Source organism: Hemitrygon akajei, chromosome 29 (genome assembly GCF_048418815.1).
Source record: "Hemitrygon akajei chromosome 29, sHemAka1.3, whole genome shotgun sequence".
NCBI classification, from domain to species: domain Eukaryota; kingdom Metazoa; phylum Chordata; class Chondrichthyes; order Myliobatiformes; family Dasyatidae; genus Hemitrygon; species Hemitrygon akajei.
In genome coordinates, this window is record NC_133152.1 from 2,396,088 (window position 1) to 2,402,087 (window position 6,000).

Genomic DNA, 6,000 nt, shown 5'->3' on the forward strand with positions numbered 1-6,000 from the left:
TGCAAATAAAACATGCAAGAGTGTTTAATATGCTTAACTAAAACCACAACCCTTTACTCCCATTGCCAACAAACCAAAATCAGTCACCTTACACTGATGTCATTACATCAGACACCGTCTCTTTCTGTGAACAGAACAACTCAATGCCAGTGTTTGTGAATTATGTAGAACTGTTTCTATTATGAACAATATGTGTCATCCATCACCCATTGCATTGCCGTACACAGGTGCCCCCAGAATTTAGCAAAACCAGCATTATGAGTCTGTCTAGAGCTGGAACAAGCTGCCCAGCTCAGGTCCTTTCTGCTTTGTTGGAGGAACAGCAGACGCATGATAGTGGGAACAATCCAGGACTTGGTGGGCTGGTTTAAAGCAATCTACAGAAGTAATTTCAGATTTACCCTTCCTATGTACAATAAAAGTATTTTCACACTGTTCCAAACTGCAGAACGGGTCGTCGTAGGGGAGCTTACAAGGTAGAACATAGGTCAGCAGGAACCCAAGAGTGCTGTATGCTCTTATTAGTAGGAATAGGTGTAAAAGAATTGTTTACTGAGGAGGCCATGATGCTGCGAAGAATCCAACCAGGAGGTCATGGTGTCAGAAGTAAAATCATCCAGCACTCGTAGCAGTTGCCTGTACACCGACTCATTGGCGGAGGGCTATGGGCCCCCTCTTTTGAAGCCGTTCTGAGCCCCCGCATGATTCACAGATGATCATGCCAACACTCATTCATCAGGGAGGCCCTGAACACAGCCTTTAATGAACAGTGAAAATGCTCACACGGGCCATTGTACTGTGGATGATGTGATGTAGTGTGATGCAATCAACGTTAGATTGTGATCCAGAGGTCTGATGTGAATTGGGAACTACATTTGAAAGAAATATCAGATTGGGTGCCAAATTGAATGACCCAGGTGTTAATGAAGCCACATTTGCAGCCATTGTTAATGCTAGAGGGACAATCTCTAGCCATCTGGTTGTATGGTCCACCACGGTAAGGAGATGCATGAAACTATGAGACGGGAGAGAGGACCAACTAGATCCATGTTAACGTGGTTAAACAGTTATTCAGGAACCTCAAAAGGTGCTGAAGGTGACCAAACATGCTGACACACAACACAGGCTGTAATCCAGTCTCTCACGTGTTTCATAAGGCCGTGCCACACAAACTTCAATGCAACCAGTTTCTGCTAAGCCATCCCTCCTGGACGCAAGAAGCCATGAATGGAGTTAAAAACAGTCTGCAGGCACTATGGGGCAAGAGCAATTGTTTGAAACATCACACAGGAGGGAGATGAACTTCACATCAGCCAAATGCTGTCCTGTAAGCCTTGGCCAGCTGCCATGCTAGCAAGTCAACCCCAATGTGTATGGCATCAATGGTGGGTTGTGAGAGGTAATCAGCCACAGCATTATTTTTCCCTTCGATGTGCTGTATGTCTGTCATGAATTTCAAAATGTAGGCCTGGTGGCATTGCTAGTGATGACACTTTGACTGTCATGTGCATGAGAAGTTTGTGGAATGCTGACCCTCTATTGGAAAATGAAAATGGCTGACAGTCAGATAGAGACTGAGAAAGTTGTACTTCCTCTCAAGGGGGGTGGGGAAGAACTGCCTCCAACCAACTGTTCATGCACAGCACAGTCTGAGGCATCAGTGATGATGCCTATAGATGAACTGGGAAATGTGTGTACCAGGAGGGTCACTTTGGAATGAACTCGGTTGTTGTCATCAAATAGTCTGCTGATATGCACTGATCTCTCAAGCATGCACTTAGGAGCTCTACCTTTAAGGGCACTATACAAGGGGAGCATTAGTTCAGCAGCTCACAGAATGAAAAGGTGATAAAAATTAATTATACCTAAAAACTCTTGTAGTGCTTTAGTAGTGCAGAGGAGTGGAAAGTCCATAATAGCAATGACTTTTGATGGCACAGGTGTTGCACCTGTGTGCAGTGGCCCAGAAAGTCAATATTAAACAATCCAATCTGGGATTTAACAGGGTTAATTATCAGCCCATGTTGATTTAAGCTCTTGTCAAGTGTGTGGAGATGTGAGAAGTGTTTGGCTTTGGATGCACTGGTGACAAGTATGTCACTCGGGTAAACAGAAAGAAATCCTAAGGCTTTTAACACAGAGTCCATTAGTCACTGGAACTCAAATTGGCCCAATGGGATTATAACAGCAGTGTTGGGACTATCCTCAGCACAAGCAGGCGCTTGGTGGTAGGCACTTTAGAAAAAATTACCTTCCTGGCTAAACATGCTGAAAAATCATGGATTTGTGGACCAGGTAACAATTGTGGGTGGTGGCCTCACCTCGTTAAGGCAGCTGAGGGACTAGGTGGAGGGGCGAAGCCCAAGGGCTATTGAACCTGCATATAGTGTCAAGCATTTCCATATTAGAAAACTCAGCCTTTGTGCTGGCCAGCTTTTCTGTGTCTAGTCAATGTGCATGGGCATGGACCAGTGAGCCATTTGTGGAGACAAAATGCTCAACCCCATGCACTGTTGAAGCTCCATGGCAGTCAGCAATTTTTGGCTTTCGTGCCAAGTTGTACATGGTAAAAACAGACCCAGTGTTGTCTGGTCTGCAGTCATGGGCATGAGTCTGCTGGGCAGGGCTTATTAAGACCAGGGAAGGAGGAGGAACGATGCACCTCTGCCTGGCTGAGTGTAGATTTTCGGTCATTTTAGCAAGCTCCCTAGAGTCCCTGATGGGTCTATTAACAAGGGCAGTGTGAACTTGATCAGGCATTTGTTGCATAAAGAATCTTTAAAAATAAAGCAAGGATAGTGATTGACCAGGAGAGACAGCATGTGGTTCATTAGTTCCGAAGCCTAGCATCACCCAGGCTGCGCAAGGAGAGCAACTGTTTGATGCATTCAGACTCAGACAGTCCAAGAGTCTGTAATAGCTGAGTTTTCAAAATGACATATTTATAATGTGCAGGTATATCTTTTAGTAGGCTCACCACTCTGGCTGAAGTGGAACCACTTAGCAATGCTATGATGCAGTAAAAATAAGCATTGTCTGCGGTGATTTCTCACAGTGCGATCTTGCTTCTGCCTTTGCAAACCACGTGTTAGCATACTGCTCCCAAAATTCCAGCAGCTTCAAAGCGACTGCGTTTGTCAATACTTTGCTGAGTAAGTCTGGAATTGGCTGAGAACATCAGGGTCACCAATGTAGGATTTTGCGACTAAAACATGCAAGAGTCATTTTATGCGCTTAACAAAAGCCATAGCACTCTACTTCCATTACAAACAAACCAAAAGCAGTTGCCTTATGCTGATGTCATTATGTCAGACACCATCTCTTAAAGTTAACACAACTCAATGACAGTGCTTGTGAATTATGTAGAACAGTTTCTATAATGAAAAATGTGTCATCTGTCATTCATTGTATGACCCTAAAACAGAAGTACAAGCAACATCCTGGAGAATCCCTTCTGCACACTCTCCAGAGCAACCCCATCCTTCCTGGAGCATGGTGACCAGAACTGTACACAAGTGCAGTGTTTTGTAAAGTTGCAATATAACATCTCTCAACTTTTATATTCTATGCACCATCTGATGAAGGCAAGCATGTCATATGCCTTTTTCAGCCAATCCACCTGTTGTTGGTACTTTCAGGGAAATATAGACTGAGTCTAACATCTTTGAAAGGAATGTTATTGTAAAAACAAGATGAATAGATTAATAAAAGATGGAATTGTCAGGATTCCTGTCAGACTGATTTAATTACATTTTCAAAGTACAACATGTTTTAACAAGAGGTTGATGTAGTCAACAGCGACTTCATTGAGGTCTTTGTTAAGGTCCCACACATGAGACTAGTTAAACCCATGGGATCGAGACAAGGGTCCAAAATTAGTATTGAGAGGAACATGGTGATGATGGAGAGCTGAATTTGTGATTGGAAACAAGTGACCAGTGGTGTACCACAGGGACTGGTGCTAGGAACTTTACTAGTTGTGATATACATTAATGATTTGTACATTAATGAGAATGGAGTTGAGAGGGAAATGGATCACACCATGATGAAATGGCAGAGCAGACTTGATGGGCCACATGGCCTAATTCAGCTCCTTGGTCTTATGGTTTGAAGTACAAATGCATGAGGTGTGATTGATAAGTTTGCAGTTGACATGAACAGCAGCCAATCAGAGATCAAGATCCATTAGCAAGTTTGTTTTATAATTTATTCATTTCCGGATGTGGACTTCGCCAGTTAAGCCAGCATTTATTGCCCATCCCTAGTTTCCCTTGAGAAGGTGGTGATGAGCTGCTGCCTTGAGCTGCTGTAGTCCCTTTGATGTAGGTACACCCACAGTGCTGTTAGGGAGGGAATTCTATGATTTTGACCTAGTGACAATGAACAAACAGCGATATGTTTCCAAGTCAGGATGGTGAGTGACTTGGAGGGGGATTTCCAAGTGGTGGTGTTCCCAGATATCTGCTGTTCTCGTCCTTCTAGACGGTAGTGGTCGTGGGTCTGGAAGGTGCTGCCTTAGGAACTTCAATGTGTTGTTGCAGTGCATCTTGTAGATAGTACACACTGCTGCAACTGTCTGTCGATGGTAGAGGGATTGGATGCTTGTGGAAAGGGTACCAATCAAGTGTTTGCCTTGTATTGGATGGTGTCAAGCTTCTTGAGTGTTGATGGAGCCAGGGGAGTGACGAGTATTCCATTACACTCCTGACCTGAGCCTTGTAGATGGTGGACAGGCTTTGGGAAGTCAGGAGGTGAGCTAAATGCTGCAGGATTCCTAGCCTTTGACCTGCTCTGGTAGTTATGGTGTTTATATGGGTAGACCAGTTCAGTTTCCTGTTAATGGTAACCCCAGGATGTTGATATTAGGGGACTCAGTGATGGTGATGCCACTGAATGTCAAGGGATGATGATTATAGCCTCTCTTGTTGGAGATGGTCATTGCCTGGCACTTGCTTGGCTTGAATGTTACTTGCCATTTGTCAGTCCAAGCCTGGATATTGTCCAAGTCCTGCTGCATTAGGGTATGAACTGCTTCACCATCCGAGGAGTCACGAATGGTGCAGAACATTGTGCAGTCGTCTATAACTATCCTCACTTCTGACCTTATGACAGAAGGAAGGTCATTGATGAAGCAACTGAAAATGGTTAGTCCTAGGACACATTCCTGAGGAACTCCTGCAGAGATGTCCCGAGGATGAGATGAGTGACTTCCAACCACCACAACCATCTTCCTTTGGGTCATGTATGATTCCAAGGTTTTTCCCTTAATTCCCATTGACTCAATTTTAACTAGGGCACGTTTATGCCATATTCAGTCAAATGCTGCCTTGATGTTGAGAGCTATAATAATCACTTCACCTCTGGTATTTAGCTCTTTGGTCCATGTTTGGACAAGGAGGTGATGAGGTCAGGAGCTGAGTGGCCTTGACGAAACCCAAACTGGGCATCCGTAAGCAGGTTATTGCCCAGTAGGTGCTGCATGATAGCACTGTTGATGACCCCTTCCATTACTTTGCTGATGATTGAGAGTAGGCTGATAAGGTGGTAATTGGCTGGTTTGGACTTGTTCTGTTTCTTGTGTACAACTGGACAATTTTTCACATTGCCGGTTAGATGTTGGTGGTGTAGCTGTACTGGAACAGCTCGGCTAGTGGTGCAGCAAGTTCTGGAGCACGTGTCTTCAGGAGTGTATGCTGGGATTTTGTCTGGGCCCATAGCCTTTGCAGTATACAGTGCTTTCCGCTGTTTCTTGATATCACGTGGAGTGAATTAGATTGGCTGCATATTGACATCTGGGATGCTGGGGACTTCTGGAGGAGGTCGAGGTGGATAATCTTCTCGGCAAATTAAAATGAGGTGGAGTGGCCATTGCTAGAGTGGGGATTTTCAGGTTTTAGCTTTTTGAGGCTTCAGCAAGGTGAGGCTAGAGAAAGAGAACGTGAAAAGCTGGAGATAGATTTTTGTTCATTTTATTTTGTTTCATTCATAATAAATTGCAGT